General features: G+C 44.5%; 1 protein-coding gene across 1 annotated transcript in view; it reads right to left on the reverse strand.

Moving 5' to 3' along the window:
- Window positions 1-15,360, reverse strand: part of TNR (tenascin R) — a 421,782-nt gene extending 406,422 nt beyond the window's left edge. The window contains exon 1 of the mRNA XM_011962373.1: window positions 14,820-15,360. The gene's annotated coding sequence lies outside the window, so the exon portion shown is untranslated. The remainder of the gene's footprint in view (window positions 1-14,819) is intronic.
- Window positions 15,361-19,756: the final 4,396 nt, after the last annotated feature.

Genomic DNA, 19,756 nt, shown 5'->3' on the forward strand with positions numbered 1-19,756 from the left:
GGTTTAACCAGGTTGGAGTTTTGCCAGATGAGTACAAGAAAAGAAGTCCAGAGAGGTTTCTGCAGGAGATCAGTGGTAACAGTGGATGGTAGACTCTAAGCCTGGTAAGGTGAGGCCAGGGTAAGGCTATGGATGGCTAAAAAGAGGCAAGGTCAGAGGCTGCAAGTGTGTAATTGCTGGAGTTGGAATACTAGAGCCAGAAGGAAAAGACAAGCTGTCAGGAGGCCTGAAGTCAAGACTTTGGAGACAGTACAGTTAATGAAACTGTCAAGTCAAGGATATGGTCAGGGAGTGGGTGAGCCCTCTGATGCCAACACTAAAGTTTGAGGGTCCTAATCTCTGCTCTTGTGACCCTGTGCACCATCTGTCCTTACAGGTGACGAGAGAGGTGGTTTCCTAGCAGGCATGATTTAAGGAACTCTGCTGAAGCCTCATCACCCAAATTCTCACTACAGAGGCCTGTAACTCGTTTCTAACATTCTGCCATTAAAGCTTCCTTTGGTTCTTGCCTTCTGCTTTCCATAAGTGCTACCACTAACCTATTAATTCATTATCAATCATTTATACATAGGTGTGATTTAGTGGCTCAGGGCCTTTCAAGTAGGACAGCAGCTGGCTGCAATCAGATTTTAATAGGCTATAGGGCATGGCCTTTGAAGAAGCAACTGAATATGGGATCCTACACAGGGGAAAGGAGGTAGGGAAATCAATATTTGTTGAGTACCTACTATGTGTTATGCTCTTTCCAAGAGCTTTGCATAAGTGATATTTGAGATTCCATTGTTTCCTCCTACTCAAGGAACAGAAGAGGTAAGAGAGAAATGCCTGTTATTTACCCAGGCTCCTGAGCTAATGAGTGATGAAGCCTTGGAGAAGTGTTTGGATCAGAGGGAGAGGCATTCAAGAGGAGAAATGCAAGGGCCTGAGACACATCTTGGTGAACCTCACAACCCTAGTGTTCCAGTTCCTTTCCTGAGGTCCTCTTATCCTATGTGTGGCTATTTTTTATTCTCCTTAGCAGGTTGTTCCTTGAGGAGTTTTTCCTTCCTTTCGTTTTTTTTTTTTTTAACAATAATTTAAATTTTTATTAGGTGCTCAGCCGCAGTATAAATACCCCCATTTGAATTGCTGACACATAAATCAATAGGGAAGCATTTTCCTGGAGTGGAGCCCCTGGCATGGGAGCCTCCCAAACACATCCTCTTTCCAGAAGAGAAGGGATTTAGTAAGCAGAATGGACAATTTTCTTAAATAAGCCACAGTTAGAGCAAACAGAATGAGCATTCAAGTTTCTGGTCTAAGGCCCCTCTTTCTCTCTCTCTGTTCTCCTTTCAAGACAGGGTCTTGCTCTGTCTCCAGGCCAGAGTGCAGTGGTGAGATCATAGCTCACTGCACCGTCAAACTCCTGGCCTCAAGCAATCCCCTGCCTCAACCTCCCAAAGCACTGGGATTACAGGCATAAGCCACCATGCCTAGTCTTTTCCTTCCTCCCTCCCTCCCTTCCTGTTCTTTCATTCATTTATTTCTGTATCTCTCATTCTCCCTAAACAATCTTGCTTTTAATCTCTATATTACCAATCTGAGTGGTGTCATTTTTATGAAACTATCTAGAATGAATGAATCACTGTGGGTGGCTGGGAACTGGCCTTAAGTTGTTAAAATGAGAACAGCATGGCATCCCCCAGCATTCTACCGAAGATGAGGAATCTGGCAGCTATGTGGGTCCCATCTCCTCATCCCAAATCCTTCCATCACTCTTGGACTTGGAGATCTTGCAGTAAAAGGTGTGACTAACATAAAAGAGCATCTCCATCGTGAATAAAATTGAGCTAAGTTGCTCCTGTAATTCTCTGATGAAAGAGGCAACAAACTTGCATCCTACAACGTAGCTTAAGATCTCATGCCTAAGGTACTCTGAGCAGTTGGTAATTCTCCCCATTAGTATCCTGAAGGGAAAATCAAATTCCAATCTCCTTTTTCAGTATCATCTAACCATTCTCACTACCACGTGCACCAAGGCCCAGTGCTTCTCTGTTCCAGCCACATCACATTTCTTGGTTACTTTCCAATATGCCTTTTCTAGGACTCTGAGCCTTTACATATGCTGTTCTTTCTACCTGGAGTGCCCCTTCTGGGTTGGCAAAGCCCTACGCATCCTTAGTATGAAACCCACCTGTCATCTCCTTCGTGGAACTTAATAAGATACCCTGAGCAGAATGAGTCACCCTTCCCTTGACCCCACTCCTACTTGACACAGCTGGTTCCTAGACATTAGCACAATGCTAGGAAGTTATCTTTGTGACTCCCCCTCTACTCCAACCAGATTGGAAGATCCTCAAAGACAGGGAGCCATCTGTCACTGAACTTCACCTTTAGTGAAGCCATGGTTTTCAGCCTTTAATGAAATGACTGGCACAGAGTAGATCTTTAATAACAGCTTGTTGAAATAGAGAACACTGGATGAAAACCCATTTGTTCATTCACTCAACCAATATTTACTGAACGCCAACAGAATTCCAGGCTGGGAATGCAACTGTGAGTAAGACAGATAATGTCTTTATTCTCACCAGGTTTATATTCTGTTGAGAGGGAACAGACAATAAGGAAGAAATAACATACATATATACTATGTTGGCTGGTGATAAATGTGATAAACAAAAATAAAGTGGGAGAGTGGTGACAAGGAGAGTTATTTTACATAAGAGTACTACAGTGGGCTTCTCTGTGGAGCTAACATTTGAGGCTACTGACCTGCTGCACACACAGGCTTTGTTTTCTGTGGTTAGTGGAGGAATGAGGTGGAAGATGCTTCCTTTGCAGTGGCCATGCTCAGTGACTCAGGCTCCCAAGAAGTCTGTCTGGGGGCAGAAAGCCAACGATATTTGACTTAAAGGAAGCTTGTGCTCTATAGCATTCAGCACTAAGTTACTAAGGAAGCTACCTCAGAACACATTGTAGAAATAAGAGGACTTGAAAGACCTGGTACCAAAGTCTCTAAAGGACACCCCAGGCCCTGCCCAGTATCCACAGAGATACTGCAGAGCCCACGGAGCTGGTTCTGTCTTCTGGCCATTGGAACAGTGGGTCTTCTTGACCTTTGTGATTTCAATGACCAGCCCAATTACAGGACAACAAAGGGAACCATAAATGTTTCAACTGACAGGTGTGGGTTAGTGTGGTTGTGATCTCAATTCTGTCACTTATTGCCCTGTGCTATCTTGGGCAAGTCACTGAAACTCTATAGCAATTCTCCCATGTATAAATTGGAAGTAATTAATAACAGTCATTTTGCTTACCTTCACCAATGGTTGTGCAGATCAAATATAGCATATGACTATGAAAAGTATAAAACACAAACAAAATGCAGGAAATTATTACTTCTACTGGGGGAATAAATATTTTCAGAGTACCGATTAAGTGCCCAGAGTCCTATATATGTTGCCTTATTCAATTTTCACAAAATTATGGACAGTAATTATTATTCCCATGTTAGAGACTAGAAAATGAAGGCTCAAAGAGGCTCAATGATTTCATTAAGGGGGGACGGCGGGCAGAGCCAAGATTCTGGTTCACGTTCACTGACTCCAGAATTCATGCTTACTCTGTGTTCTGCTGCCTGTGGGTAGTTGTTCCAAGCCTGGCATGGGTTCTCAGCCCTGAATCACCTTACCCAGAGCTGTGATGCGCCCCCCTGCCAACTGTCTCCGTTCAGCACCTGATGCAAGAACTAAATCCTAGCTTCTAACCCAGCCTACACTGGGGCTCTCAGGCCTGCCGGGACCCCAGTGCATCTCCTCTGGTATGAGTCTGCCTCTTGGTATGGTTTGCTGCTGTGTCTGGCATGTTGTGAGTGGCTATAAAGTGCTGAACATCCCACCTGCTTCTTCTGCTGATACCCTGCTGTCATCTCCATCTCTGACTCCAGAGCAGGGATGTGTCTGGGCTGCCTCTGCATTGCCCCATACCCCCACCAACACCGCCTACCTCCCCTTGAATCTTCTGGAGGCTCTGGCTACCATTAGTGCTCAATTTATGGCCTCACAGCTGAACAAGAAACCTCTACAGGAACAAATTGGGCTTGGCTGTATCTGCCGTCCATATTCCTGCCCAGCTGGACCAATCATTTCAGAATCCATTTTAGGAATTTCATTTTTCGTGATAGCAGATCAGAGTTAAAAGAATTGGCCTACAAGTGGATGAGTAGTTACAACTTTGGCCCAGATAATCTCCAAAGTGAATAAGCCACAAAGTGAATGAGGCTTTTGTGGATAGACAAGAATTGACACTACCTTGTGAGATTGGATGAAGGAAAACCCATTTAAGAAAACTCGCTTACTTTGGACCTGGATTCTTTTCTCATCTTGTGAGAGTTAGATGCGGCCTTGTTAAAAAAACAGAATGACTCCCCAGGGAAGAGGGGTAGGACTGGCAGAACCAAGCCCCATAGAGAAATAGTGACTGTTCTGGTCTTACTTTCAATCTGACCTTTGTAGTTCAGACCAAGCTTGTAAGGACTGTAATTGTCCAGATCCTTGTGCCACTCTCTGGCAATGGGGAACCTGGAAGGTTTCTGCGTGATGCTCAGAGACAGCATAGTCATTAAGTGCACAGAATCCCTGGGTTCAAATTCTGGCTCTGCCATTTGTCACATGTCTTCAGGCAGGTTTTGTAAACTATGTGTCTTGGTTTCCCCACTTGTAAAATGGGGGTAACTATAGCACCTCATTCCAAAAGAGATTGTTGAGATCAGTTAGTTTCTATGCATGAAATACTTAGATCATTGCCTGAAAACAGTTTTTGTCATGTAGACGTTAGCAATTATTTTGCTACTGAAAATAGAGGTGGAGCTATTTGGGGACCCAGCTGGTGATTTCCGAACCCAGGAGATCCTAAACATCCCCAAATCAGAGCTCAGGTAACCATTTGCCACAGTTCTTCCTTCATCACTGGCAGGCCCTGGTCAGGCCAGTTGCTGAGCCTGGCTCTGGAGTGAGATGCAAAACGTTAGAAGTAAAAATGCAATTTTTCCTCTCTTGTAGGCTTTTGCCACTGGAAAATAATCTCTTTAGCAATATTTGACCTTAAGAACTTAAAATGAAAAGGTCAAAACATTTCAAGTAGTGGGAGCTGGGTCCCTTCCCAGATTTCCCACTGTCACAGAGTTAGTGAATGTCAGGTGTGGTTGCCAGAGGCCCACAGGACCCCTCCTCCCCACAAGAAATAGTGAAAACAGTGGAACAGGGTGAGTGCAGAGAGAGAGACAGATCTCTGCCCTTCTCACTATCTCCTGGGCCTTCAGTCACAAAGAAGAATGCTGCTTGGGAGGGCTCTGTTGGGTCAGAGTGAAGACATGGCGGGAGAAGTCACCCCAGGCCCTCTCGGGACTTTCGTCCCTTTCCCTCCCAGTCTCCAAGAATGGCTGCCTGTGTTTCTCATTCTCACTAAATTAAGCTGATAAAACACAAATGAAAAAAGGGGTAGGGGTAGAGGGGAGGGCATGGCACACTCTTGCCTTGGATTTTAATAACTCAGGCACGGTGCCTCAGACCATTTTTAATGAGAGATTGACTGATAGTGGTCTCCTCCCCACACCCCACTTGGAACAGATCAGGGTACAGATCAACAGCATGCTTTCCTCCCTTCAAGAACATCTCACCTGGCCCCGCTCCTGGATGAAGGGTGGCCCACAATGAAATTCAAACCCTTGGCATGATTTGCTAACCTCTCGAGGGTCCAGTATGGAAGGGCATCCCTAGTTAGCCAAGACACACTTCCCAGGGAAACTACGCCCCAGTGGGTTACACTGCTGCTTCTTTCCTTGTGAGGGAGTCAGTAATGAGGACATAGCCAGGCCCCACCAAGGGCAACTTCATGGAGATAAGAGCTATCTTATTTGGTCAGCCAACTTCCCTTGAGCTCAGAGGCCTTGTAGCCAGGGAGAGCTGGTGACAGCATGAGAAGGGAAGAAGGCTCAAGTCCACTGCCTGTCTCAAGAATGCAATGTCTCATTCCTGCAGCCAACCTCAGGCCAAATAGGGCCTCCTCCACTCCATGGGGAGAAGATATGTCAACATATGTTGACACATATGAGGGCAACCTTGTGCCCCTGATCTCCAGCCTTGAAATATACACTTCCTGTCTGGAATTCCCACAAAGTGAGTACTCTATTAATTGAAGAATCTCTATGTGCTAAGGGCTGTTATACGTCTTTTTGTAGAAAATGACATCGCATTTAAGAGACACAGCAATTCTGAGAGGTAGGAGCTATTTATCCCATTTCATGGGTGAGGCAACTGGGCTCAGAGAAGTCAATGGATTTCCCCACAGTTAGTTTCCCCACAGTTACACAGCTAGTAAGTGGCCAAGATTCAGACTCTTGTTGGTCAGAGTTTCATTGAGTGTTTCTGCCTGGTGAGCATGGGCAGCAGGGGATGCAAGGTCAGTGGAGACACTTAGACGGTGGAACTGGTCAGGTGGGCTTTGCAGTCACATCCCATCTGGAGGTCTGAGGAGCAGAAACCTGGCAGCTTCTAAGGTAGATGAAAAGCCTACCTGCCTCAAATTGTTTTATTTAAAGCCAGGCTCCTGACTGTTTGAAGCAGCTTGGTTTTGGCAGTGCCTTTCCCTTTTTGTCTTTCTTCTTCCTGTTTTTAAACAGCCCTCGCAGGAAAGGGGAGCGCATCGTTGCTGGGCGCCTCACTTGCAGATGCTCAAAAGACCTCTGTCCCTCCCATCCCATGGCTGGCTCCAGAGCAAGGCAGCTGGGCTGCGTGTGAGCGAGTGGGCACACGTGCTCACAGACAGCTCTCATTTGCAGAAAGGCAGGAAGCCCTGCATTGATCTGCACCTGAAGTATAGATACAGATGAAGTCTTTTGCTTTTATAGTGAGTTTCACTGGCATTAAACTTCATTTATATCTCTATAAATATATACAGCTTTGAATGGGAGGCTTTATGGCTTGCTTTACAAGTTCCACCTCTCTGTGGCACAGACTGGGTCACCATGAGGAGACAGTCCCTTTATAGGTGGCTCTGGCCTCTGCCCTTTTCAACATAGCCACTTGCGGGGCTCTCATCTGGTGTTCAGGGCCCTGTCCATCTGCCCAGCTGGCCATCTCTCCTCCCAGCACCTGGACAGACATGAGCTCTCCAGCCCTGGCGCTGCCCTCTCCTCTGTCTGCCTGTGCCCTGTCACCCCTGGCTCACAGCTGACCAGTGTGAGGAGGGAGAGAGGGCACTGTGACTGTCAGCTGATCTTCTCTCCACACCTGTCCCTGGGCCCAGGCACCACAGCTGACCTTGGTATTGACAAATTCACAGGGAACATCAGGAGGTACTTACACAGGACAAGCTGGAAAAATCTGGTTTATTATGGTGTATGTTTGACAGAAATCCATTTAGATAAACAGACTATCCACACAAATGCCAGTGCTCAGTGGCTACAGGCCTTATAATACTTCATGAAGCAGGCAGCAGCTTCTCTCCCGATGCGCTTGTGGAGATAAATTCAAAGTAATCTATATAAACTCAAACCTTTGAAATTGCACATCGTCAAAAAATTCAAACAATTACTCTAGCCCAGCCAGGAGGTGGCTGTTAGATGTTCTTCTTATGGAAAACATAATTATAAAGGAAGGAAAAATGTTTCATAAATAAAATTCATAATGGCAGAAGAACCTGGACAGAGGGGAAGGTAGAAAAAAGGAAACTCAAATGTTCATGGTGTCTGGCTGACTGCAGAATAGGGCTCAGAAACCCTCCTTAAGGCTCAAATTAATTTCAGTCTAGTACAATTTCAATGTAATTAATTGGGAAGAGGCACCTTTCAGGTATTTAAAAATACCAGATTGGCTCTTGGTGCTAAAAGAGTAGGAGAAAAAATAGCCAACATATGCAAAATCAAGGTGATGTAAAACAAGGGCCAACCCAACCCATTAGCACTTGAGGAGCATATAAAATCCAGGTCAGCCCAGATAATTGCTACCTTGTTGAAATACCAAGTACCCCGAGCTACACCCAGTCCCCAGGCCATATTAAATAGCAGGTGGCACAATCTGGGCTAGAGGACATGTTCCATGCCAGACACTGTACCAGGGACTTTGTACTCATGACCTATTTAATTCTCATAAAAGCAACTTAAAGAAGATGTGATTATCTCTATAGGCTTTTGGGGATGAGGGAAGGAGGGGACGCATAGGAATTCGAAGTTCAGTTTCCTGTTAATAACTCCCAGGTCTTGCTTCTTGATGCCTTTACCCCATGGGCTCTGTGTACATGTGGCCCAGAGCAGGGGAGGGATGACTAAGATACAATCAGCAGAGAGAGTGGAAGAACTTAGGCTCTGAGCAGGTGCAGTGGCTTCTGCTTATAATCCCAGCACTTTGGGAGGGAGGCCAAGGTGGGAGGATCACTTAAAGCCAGGAATTCAAGACCAGCCTGGGCAATATATAAAGATCCCTATCTCTACAAAAAATAAAAAAATCAAAAAATTAGCTGGGCATGTAGGTGCATGCCTGTAGTCCCAGCTCCTCAGGGGGCTGAGGTGGGAGGATGGCTTGAGTTCAGGAGGTGGAGGCTACAGAGAGCCATGATCACACCTCTGCACTCCAGCCTGGGTGACAGAGTGAGATCCTGTCTCAAAACCAAAACAAAACAAAAACAAAAACAAAAATAACAACACCACCACCAACAAAGTAGGCTGTGTTCCACACAGATTTGATCGAAAACCAGCCCTGCCACCTACTAGCTGTGTGGCCTTGGGCATGGACGTTAGCCTCTCTGAACCCCTCAAGAGCTTGGTTTTATAAAACGTGAGGGCTTTATAAAAACTTTCTGATTTTCTATTGGTTCTGTTCAACCCAGAAGAAAGTCATTTAGCATCACTATGCCTCAGTTTTCTCACCTGTAAAATGGTGACAATAGTATATATCATAAAGTTTTACTCACTAAATGATGTAAAGTATTTAAAATGTTCATTAATAGTAAAGACAGAAAACATTTATGAAGGGCATTCTCTGTGCCAAACACTTGGCCAAAATTTATAGTAAGCACCCAGTAAGTGTTGGCTAGCCTTATCATTAAGCCATAGAAAGACTCAAGCTGCCAGGGCTCAGGAATGTGAATTTTTAGGTAGACTAGGGTCAAAGACCAAATTCCAGCCCAGAGATGTTGCTAATGTTAGCCATCCTGGGTTGATAATGTCCTAGGACCAATGCTCCAGGCTTCCCCCTTTGTCTTTCCTCATACCATGTGGTTTGAGGAGGACACATCCAGATTTAAGTATCACAACTTCCTCCTGGGTCCTGGTAATAAACCTTTATTGAGTCATTTACAGCCAGAGCATGAGATGTTATTATAGAAGCCAAGTTGGGGTGCCCTTGACAGTACCCTGCTGTAGGATAGGGGTCCCTAGGAGACCAGGCTGGAACCCTTCAATAAACTGTAATAGGTCTGTTGGATCATTTGTCCCTGACCCCAGAACTCCTTCCCCCATTTTGAAGTCTCACCTTGTAATACATAACCCAGAGACATGCTCCCCAAGGGCGAGGGCTGCACTTCTTCCTGCCTGCTAGTACCTCTCTGGGATAAGATTGGGGCACTTGAGCGGGGAGAATAGATGAGAGTTTAGCCTCCATGCTCACTTAAACTTTGGCCGTTGTACTGATTAGCAATGAGAATCTGAATATAGAAGATAAATCCAATTCATTCATGTGTACCAGCCCCATGTATCCTCCTCCATTTGCCTCCAAGAAGTCACCTGCTTGAACTTCATAGCGAAAGGGAACAATTTTAACTCATGGGAGTGTCATAACAAGAAAGTTTCCTTTTCTTACTTGATTGGAGAGTAAAGCAGAGGCAATTGGCAAGAATTAAAGGAGGGGAATAGGAAACAATGCAAGCATCCATTGATGGATGGATGAATAAACAAAATGTGGTACATACATACAGTGGAATATTATTCAGTCATAAAAAGGAAGGAAGTTCTGATACATGCTATAACATGGATGAACCTTGAGGACATTATGCTAAATAAAATGAACTGGCTACAAAAGGACAAATATTGTATGATTTCACTTACATGTATTATCTAGGATAGTCAGGTTCATAGAGATAGGATGTAGAAGTTGCCAAGGGCTGGGGGAGGAGGATATGGAGAATTAGCATTTAATGTGTACAGAGTTTCTATTTGGAAAAATGAGAAAGTTCTGAAAATGGATGATGGTGATGATGGTTACATACAATGCAAATGTACTTAATGTCACTGAACTATTTTTTTAAAAAGGAGGGAAAGAGAGAGAGAAAAAAAAACAAGATTGCTTGAATTCCCTTTGCCAACTGGCATATTATTAGCTTGATGTATTCAAAATTTACCAATACAGTTGTAACTCAAAGTCGTGTTTCCAAGACAAAAATACAGTGGTTCTTACATGTGATTGGAAATAGTTTTTGAACAACCCCATTCCAATTTCACCTTTCCCACTGGACTGTCTCTTAAGAATATGAAACTCTAGTTAGGTAGGAAATCTCATCTTTATTAGCATAGCCCATAATCAAAATGAGGCAAAAGTGTATCCCTGCACTTCTGCCAAATCATCTACTGGAAATGGCTTGTGGACATCATTCAACTTTGTATTTCCACATTAGGGAGTCCTCACTTTGGCTGTCTTCTAACTTTCCATGACATGGTGGTTTAGCAACCAACACTTTACTCTGTGGGATCCCAGCTGGCAGAGATGATTCAGGAGCCTTCTCCTAAAAGAGCTGGCTGGATGCGTTGAGTGCATTCTCAAAGGCAGGTGACCCCAGAAAGGGGCAAAACCCTGGAAGAAGGTGCTATAGTAAGGTCTCCAAATGGAGGGAGGCAGAGGACATGAGCACCCTCTGAACATGTAAATAGGTCTGTGACCTACCTGGACACATTTTAAGCTCTACTAAAGATTCTAATTTACTGATTAATCTGCCAGAAACTCTGATTTTCTTGTGGAAGACCCTATGTACAAATGGTGCACAAAATTCCCCATCTTTATCCAGTGACCCTTAAATGAGGGACAGAGTAGAAGAGAATTGGACAGGCAACGTGTCCAAACTGGTTATATATGTTTGTACACGTGTGCTGATACCACACATGTACACACACACAAACACACATTCACCAAAGTTACCAAACCTTCTGATAACTCCATTAGTTCTTGATGGTAAAATGCAAAGGAGTAATACCTTACCCAGCCCAAAACCCAGGGATGGGAGCAGGGTGAATGGAGATATCCCTGGATAGAGCTATGTTGGTACATGGGTTTCTGTAAGTGGCTTCTGGTTCTAAATTTACTCTTAAATAAAGAGAAACAGCACCCTCCTCCACCATGACCTTTGTGGATAGGGATGAATTTCATGGCATAAGCTCTATCACAATGAACTCTCCTCTTTCTTTCTTTACTAAGCTCACACAGATACTGTTTCCTCAGCTCACTCTCCTGGAGCCCAGATGGGGAGATTCATGAGCAGCCACCAACTTGGAATATCGAATTCTAAGTTTTTAATAAAAATTTCAAAATCATCTCTATGAACTCCGTCAAATAACTCAGGTCAGCTCTGAGGCAGTTGCCTGCAGGAGCTTCTACAGTTTCTATTCACATTTGATTGTTGGTTTCTATAAACACGGTTGAAATGACCACTTGGCTTTCTAACACCATGACCTTAAGCCTGGGGTGCAGAATGTACCCCTCCCACATCTTTGCTACTTACCCAGTAACAATAGCCTCAGAACTCTGAGGTGTTCTCTTGAAAGTCTAGGGTTTACATACCACATCTATTAAGTAATACATTCAGCAATACATTTCCACTGCAAAATGTAGCAGCATAAGCTATGTTGATAGAAGTCAGAAAGTGATGGGGTTGGGAGAGGGAAAAATTGGAAAGAAGCACAGAGAACTTTTGTGCATCTTTTTTGGGGTACTCAAGTGTACACAATTGTCAAAACTTAATCTGAATACTTAAGATCAGCACATTTTATTATATACAAATTACACATCATTTTTTTCAACAACAAAAAAAGTAATAGTGGTCCTTTCCAGGTAAAAGATGGCAACCTATGGCCATGGAGAATAGGGCAGAGCAGCTGACCTCCTCCTTCCATCTTTCCCCACCACTCCTCATCTCCCCAGTCCTGGGGGGCAGCCCAGCAGTCTCCCCTGCACAGTGAAGTGGGGTTGGACATGAGAACTTAGTGACTTTGTCTCCAGATTGCTGGCCAGATGTGACAGCCAGGAATGCTGCAGAAGTGGTATTATATGTAAAGTGAGTTTGCATCCAGTTTCCCTCTCCTCTTCTAGTGGTTCTATACGTGGTCAGAGCCCAGTCCTCTCCTGCTTCTTAGTCATTCTTGCCACATTCAGAGCCACAAAGGACTCAGTGAAGGTGGTCCCAGAAAATGTTCATAGAGAGAACAGTCACCCAACACCCAAAGCCAAGGCATCTATAGCAACATGCCCCAGATAGGGTGGCTTCAGCTGGGATCTCTGGGGCACAGTGATGTGGCAATTAGGTGCATGACATCAGTTCAGCCTAGATGCCACCAGCCCAGAGTTGTCTCTTTGCAGTAAGCCCAGAGACCTCTTTACCTGACTCTTGGCCATCTTATTAGCTGAGAAGTAAAGGCCAGCAGCACCTTGAGACTTCTGATTGATTCTCACTCTTCACCAGAGAGAGGCCATTGCTCCACACTGAGTTCCCTAAAAGGCTGTGGCTGCAAGTCTATCCATTGGGGAGCAATTCATTCCTTCTCTCCTGCACATGAGCATTACTGCATTTCCTAGGTGAGGGAATATTAGCAGGTTAGAAGTTCTATTTCCGCTTTTGCTATCCTCTGGCCTCCCACTTTAAGCATCTGTCTCTCCATTTATAAAATGGGTCCAATAATGTCACTGAGCACTTTCTTTTTCAGAGAATTTAAGGGCATTAATAAGATAATGACCACTAAGTATGGTGACTTCAGTAATAAACGGTTGCTTTGGACAGGGTCCACTGCAAGGGCATAATTTTAAAAAGATCCTTACGGATGTGTCATGCAGAAATCCATCCACTCACTTGTTCAAACTGGAAGATTTCAAGGACAGGAGGGTTTGGAGTGTTAAAATATTGAATGAGTCAGTGTTGGTTTCTGATGCTCTGCATTTATCTATTTCAGTCTTTCTTCCCTACCCTTACAACCTCTGACTTCACTCTCTTCCTGGATGCATTCTACTTCCTGCCATTCTAGGGAGATGCTAAGATTTCTGGATCCAATGGCAAGCATAGTAAAAAAGAAAAGTGGTGCCATTTCACTTAGAACTATGTCTCTCACCCAGAAGGCTCCCAGCCAGAGGTGGAGAGTGTTTTCTTCATCTTGGAGAAGGGGCCCATGGTGCTGAATTAAAAATAAGACAAAGAATCACCATTCTAGGGTTCATTTGGGGTTGGAAAGAGTGAAACCGCCCCACCCTGCGTATGTATCTCCCCTGTCTCAACACACTTGAAGAAAGTGACCAGAACCATAAATAGTTAGGGGTCAAATCAAGGGAAAACTTGCTCCTACAACAAGCCACATCTCTTTCAAGTTCCCTGTAGGATGCTGGCTCCACGGAGACTTGAATGATTGAAGGAGATCCTCAACATCACTTGTTGAATGACTCAACCAGGTAGGCGTGGCCAGGACTGAATGGGGCAGGGGCAGGCATATACTGTCTCCAAGACAATACCACAGCAGATACAGGAAATTGACTGAACATACTTCAGAGAGGCAGAAAGCAGGAGAGATAGAAAAATACCTTGCAAAAAGTAGTAGCAGTGAAGAATTAAGTAATAATGAGTTACTGTTTGCAGAGCCTCTCAGTGCTGAAGGAGAACAGAGTACCTCTTGAAGCCCTCCTGAGTCTGGGACAAGTCTAAGTTTGTTTCTGCTTGCCCTAGACATATAGAGACAAACATTTCTTCTTAGTTGTTTTTCACTACCAGATGCCCCAGAAAACACGGCAGAACAGATTTTGTCCTCTTTCCAACCACCCATAGCCAAGGATGACAGAAAAGTGGAGGGTACCTCCTGCCTCCTTGCAAATGTAATATAACCCACGTCAGCCAATCTCTGCAAAGCTCAAGACACTAGCACTTTCCTACAACCATGAAGTCAGAAGGGACCTCAGCCCCCCAAAGCCGCCCCAGCCTGAGCTTCACCTGTTGCACCTGCCCACTTGCCATGGGTTCACACCAGGAGAGAAAGTAAAAGGTCAGGTTGGTCTCTCTCCACAGCAAGAGCCCAGAGAATCCTAGGAAACTGACATTTTACAAACCACCTCTTTAAAGCTCTTTCAGAGGTGCATAACTTTTAACTCTACCTCCACTCCCAACCCCCCAGGCTTCCTTTGCAACTCTTTCCCACCATGGATGGCTTGTCGGGAGAGAGTTAAAGAAGGTGCACGACTAATTCCCCAAACCCTCTCGCTTATCTACAGACAAAAAGAACAGCCCTACATGGAGACACGCAGAAACCACCGGCAATTTAGTTCAGACCTCACCTGTCTTATGCAACAATACACACACACACACACACACACACCCGCAAGGCCAGAGTCCACATCCCCCTTTAATTCGGTAAACATAGTTTTGCGCCTTTCTTTTCTCTACGCAGTACCCGACTCTACTGGCAGCAGAGAAATAGATGTAACCTTAGTGCCAAATGCCTTGCAGGAACACACAGACACACAGGAACCAAAATGCATCTCATAGCTCTCCTTGGTGCTGAAATCACGTTAACGAGAAAATCAAAGGAGCGAGTGCTCCGGACTTACCCAGGCTGGGGGTGGGCGGCCGGGGAGCGAGAGGAGCTTCCTGGGAAGAAAATTCTTGTCAGCTCAGGTTGGAGCCAGCTGATGCGCTCACCTAGAGAGCCCACCTCTCTCCCTTCTCTTCCGTTCCTCCTTTTCTGGGAGGAAGAGATAAGGCTTCACGAAAGAAATGAAACCCAAGCTGTCAGGGCTACGGGTGGAAGGAGAATGAGGAGGTAACCAAAATAAGATCAAAAAGTCAGGTGGCTTCACTCCACTAGTGGAAATTCCTTGGGTCAGAGAGGACCCCCTTCTCTCACTCTCCCTGGGTCTGCCCCTGTCTCCTCTGCGTGTTGAGCCAACAGCCTTAGCACAGTCGGTTCCTGCCTCTGACGTGAAAGAGAGGAGGAAGCCTGGGACTGCTTTGCTCTCTCTCTCTCTCTCTCTCGCTCTCTCTCTCTCTCTCTCACGCGCTCTCTCTTTTCCCCTCTTGCTGAAATTTCAGCAGCATGATTTTTTTTTAAGCCTCCGTTTTTTCCATCCCCCTCCAAGCAGCCCCCTAGTGGACAGAAAAGAAAAGCATCCTAAATCCTCTTAAACAGTCCAGATTCAGGCTCAGGAATACTCCCCGCACCCAACCCTTGGGGCTGCCTCTGCATAGCCAGGGTCCTGAAGAAGATAGAGGATTCCCTCTGACCAACCCAGATAGGAAGAGAAAGGGGGAGGATGGACGCTTTTGCAGATCCTTTGCCCATGATTGTAGGAGAAATGTAGAATGGGATGGGCGGAGTGGTTGGGATATGGGATAGAATGTTTTGGAATAAGGTCAGTTGTGGGGTTCTCAAGTGGTTTGAGGTCCTCGCTCAGCAGAAGAAGCCCTCCAAAAAGTCAGGGTCTGCAGCCAAGTGAAGTATGTGTATACGTAGCACAACCTAGGCATGGGAATGCCTAAAGAGGCAGAGAATACAGGGAGCTGGCCCTTCATCCAACTCCACAATATAGCTTTTTTTAAAGCTAGCAAGAAAACTATCTGAAAAGATATGGCCTGAGATCATCTCAGAGGTAGAGACAGAAGTGACCTTGATGCACATTTATGGAGAACCTTGGCAGAGAAGGAACATCAAGGGGTCACTACTCACAGGCTCATAAGGGATATCTAACATTCGCTTTTAAATGTACAGGCACACAGCCTCCCAGAAAGAGTCCTAATACTTACATCTAAAAACCTGAGTCCTAGTTTCAGCCTGCCACTTGCTTACTGGACATTTTGCTTCTCTATGGCTCAATTTTACTGTTTGTAAAATGTGGATAATGCTGCCCCCTCCCTACTGAATGGAATGCTGAGGGATTGGAATGACATAGAGACATAGAACCTCAGGATCAGCAGGGAGTTTAAAGGTAATCTTATCCAAACACTCTTCTTATATTTGATTCACCCCTGGCAAATAACAATAGCTAACATTTATAGAGTATTTATAACAGGTGCTAGGCACTGTTATAAGCCCTTACATGTATTAGCTCATTTAAGCCATGCAATAACTCTATAATGCAGAGGCTATTATTGCTATTCTATAGACTAAGAAACTGAGTCACAGAGGAATGAAATAACTTTCCCAAGATCACACAGCTAGTGAATGTCGGGGATGGGGATGGAACCTGAGCCATCTGACCCTGGAGCTTCCTCTTTGAATTACCATGTACTATAAATACACACTTCAGAAGTGACATTTGAAGTAAATAGAAGATAGCACCATAGTTATCATTGCTTTTATTTATGACAAAGTGCATAGATTGTTATAATAAATTTATATGTGGCTGAGTTTTTAAAATATTTACCACTAGGGGTGCCAAACAAACTGTGGAAATTGCTATTACTGATGAGAATCTCCTAAGAAAATTAATTCTTTTGGTGATTTGGGTAGTTTCACATGTACAAAACTGGCTTTAAATCTTATGAAATTGGGAACTATTGGGTTTTAACATCAGTTCAGAAGACACATCACTCAATTTCTGTACCAAAAGCAAATTATTGCCCAGTGCCTAACACAGTGCAAGAATGGAGCCAGCAATTTGAAGAGCTGAAATGTTGCAATGCATTCAGGTAATAAGCACTTAGTGAGAAATTGACATTTTCTTCAGAATTTCAGAATTATGAATTCCTTAGCTGAGGTGGCTTACTTTTTCTGACTTTTTTTTTGTTGTTGGATCAAACATGGATTGAGTAGGACGAAGATGGTATGTGACAATTAACAAATCATGGTCCCTGTCCTCAGCAGAGGCAACAGTTCCTCAAAGAGGGAAAGAAAGAGCAAGAAACAAATGATTGCAATTCAAGGACTAAGTGCCAAGACCTTGGGCAGTGAGCACATGGAAAAGACAACTGCCCTGGTCTTTGAGGGCTAGGGGAATTCCTAAGGCATGTAGCATCTAAGTTGAGGCCTGAAGAATCAGAAGCCTTACCAGCAAAAAGTGGGTGAGAGAATTAAGCTGAAGGCATGGCCTGTGCAAACTCGTGGAGGAGGGAAAGAGCACAGTATGAAACTTTCAAAGTAAGTGCTACCCTTCCACTGACAAATGGGGAATCTGAGGCTCATAAAAGTTAAGTGGCTTGCTCAAGTTCAGGCATCTAATAAGTATGGAACCCAAATCAAATGCACATCTATTTGACTCTAAAGTCATCATCATTGTGAAGCACAATGATGTCTTCTCTCATCACTTAGAAGTGCCCACACCATTTAATAGAGTGTTTCAGTAACATAGACGTTAACATAACCGAGTGAGGATGTAGCATCTACCAGGAAGCTGGAAGTATGATCTGTTACTATTAGATGAGAAACCCATAAAAAGGCACTAGTCAGTTCAAAAAAGGGGGAATTTAGGACGGCAGGATTTTTTTCTGGTGGATGTACAATTATTAAATATATTGGGAAGTAAGAATATTTCAGAAGTACAGAGACATTAGAGACTTGCATTTGAAATGGAGATGAATGTAGAAAGGGCTAAAAGAAAGTTTCAGATTAAGTGCTCTGGGAGCCCAGAGGAAGGAAAAGTCCTTTTTCCTAGGAGTGGTGATGGGAGACTTCACCTGGGAAGTGGTCATTCATCTGGACCCTAAAGAATGTAGGTTCAGGAGACTGCTCCATTGCACCTAGACATTTTATAAATAGAAAACATGAGATCTGAGTTGTCTTAATGAATAGTGAGACACTGATTAGAGGGAGAGTAGAAGATCATTGTAGACAGAAAGATGTGAAGCTTTGGAATATGGATGGGTTTGGGAAGAGTGGAGGAGAAGTGAGATTGATGGATGAATTTGATTTTGGATATGTCAGGCTTTGGGAGAGTGAGACGATATATTATAATAGAGCTGTCCTGGCAGTGGCTGGAGTATGTTTCTGGAGCTCAGATTAGAGACCTGGATTGGTGATTTAGATCTAGAGCCCATTTACGTGGACATGATAGTTGCTGGATGGAGACCACCAATAGGAGACAAAACAAAGAAGACTGAGGGCAGAATCTCAACCCTATTTCCTTGATCTCTGGATTAAATTTTATATTTCTTCTTTAGTCCCTGTGGCTGTAGTGCTTGATACCCAGAAAATAGCCTGAAAATACTTACTGATTGGCTCATAACAATAACCAAATATATAATTGAAGATGATATTGGGACTGAGATCAGTTACTTATTCTTTGGATCAGTTACTAGTTCCTTGGCTTCTGATCGACTTCTAGTGTCAAGACCCCTCAGTCACCATTCCTCTTTGGAAGCTGGTAATCATTGGCCCCTGGAATTTTTTTTTTTTTTTTTTATGGAGTCTCACTCATTCTGTCACCCAGGCTGCAGTGCAGTGGCACAATCTCGGCTCACTGCAACCTCTGCCTCCCAGGTTTAAGCTATTATTTTCCTGCCTCAGCCTCCCAACTAACTGAGATTACAGGCATGCACCACCACCCCAAGCTAATTTTGGTATTTTTAGTAGAGATGCAGTTTCGCCATTTTGGCCAGGCCAGACTTGAACTCCTGACCTCAGGTGATCCACCTGCCTCAGCCTCCCAAAGTGCTGGGATTACAGGCATGAGCCACGTGCCCAACCAGCCCATGAATTTTTGTTTTCTACCTAGCACTCCAGCCCCCAAGCTCTCCTCCACCAAACTGAGCATCTCCTTAGGAGCCACTATGTGGTGAACTACCACGGTGGAATTTCACAAGGAAAATCCATACCATGCCCAGCATTCCAGAAAGCTCTTGAATCAACCCTTCCACTACTTGAGGTCTGTACATAGAGACTCAGGAAGTGCAACTGTGGCTTTTTGACAGAAAAGTGAAGGAAACCTAGGATCCAACTTTGAGGTACGACAGGTACAGAATAGCCAAGGGAGCTCTCAATTCCTAGGCTAACTTAGGCCCCCATCTTGCCACTGTTTCCATGAGCATAGAAAGAGAGGAAGTTTGGCGTAAACACCAGATAAGACATGTGATGACCTTAGGGATCTGGCCAAGAAGAAGGTGAAAAAGGAGCAGTGGACACTATCTAGATGATTGATCAAGACCCCAAAGCCTGTCCCATCCAGGTAATGCTTTGGGAGCAAGTCTTCCTATTTCTCATTCATCCTTCCTACACAATTTCTGACCTTGCAAGCCTGTGTTCACCTGGCCACAGCTATGTAGACTTTTAAATTATTGCCCTTTCATCCTATGAGGATACAAGCTTCTTGGGGGCCAGAACAAGGTTTTCATTTAGGAAACATCTAGCACTGTGGGGCTTGGTCCATTCCCACTCCCGGACAGAACCTGGGAGAGGGAGCATGCTGGAAAAGAGAGATGGAGACAGGGAGGGAGAGATGGAGCCAGGGGAGGGGGGAAGAGAGAGAGAGAAAGACAGAGGGAGAGAGAAAGAAAGAGAGAGAGAGATGGGCTTCCAACTAGGTCTGCTAGGTTAAGAGAGAAAATGGAATGGATA

The sequence above is a fragment of the Colobus angolensis genome, unplaced genomic scaffold (genome assembly GCF_000951035.1).
Source record: "Colobus angolensis palliatus isolate OR3802 unplaced genomic scaffold, Cang.pa_1.0 Scaffold59, whole genome shotgun sequence".
In the NCBI taxonomy this organism is placed as follows: Eukaryota; Metazoa; Chordata; class Mammalia; order Primates; family Cercopithecidae; genus Colobus; species Colobus angolensis.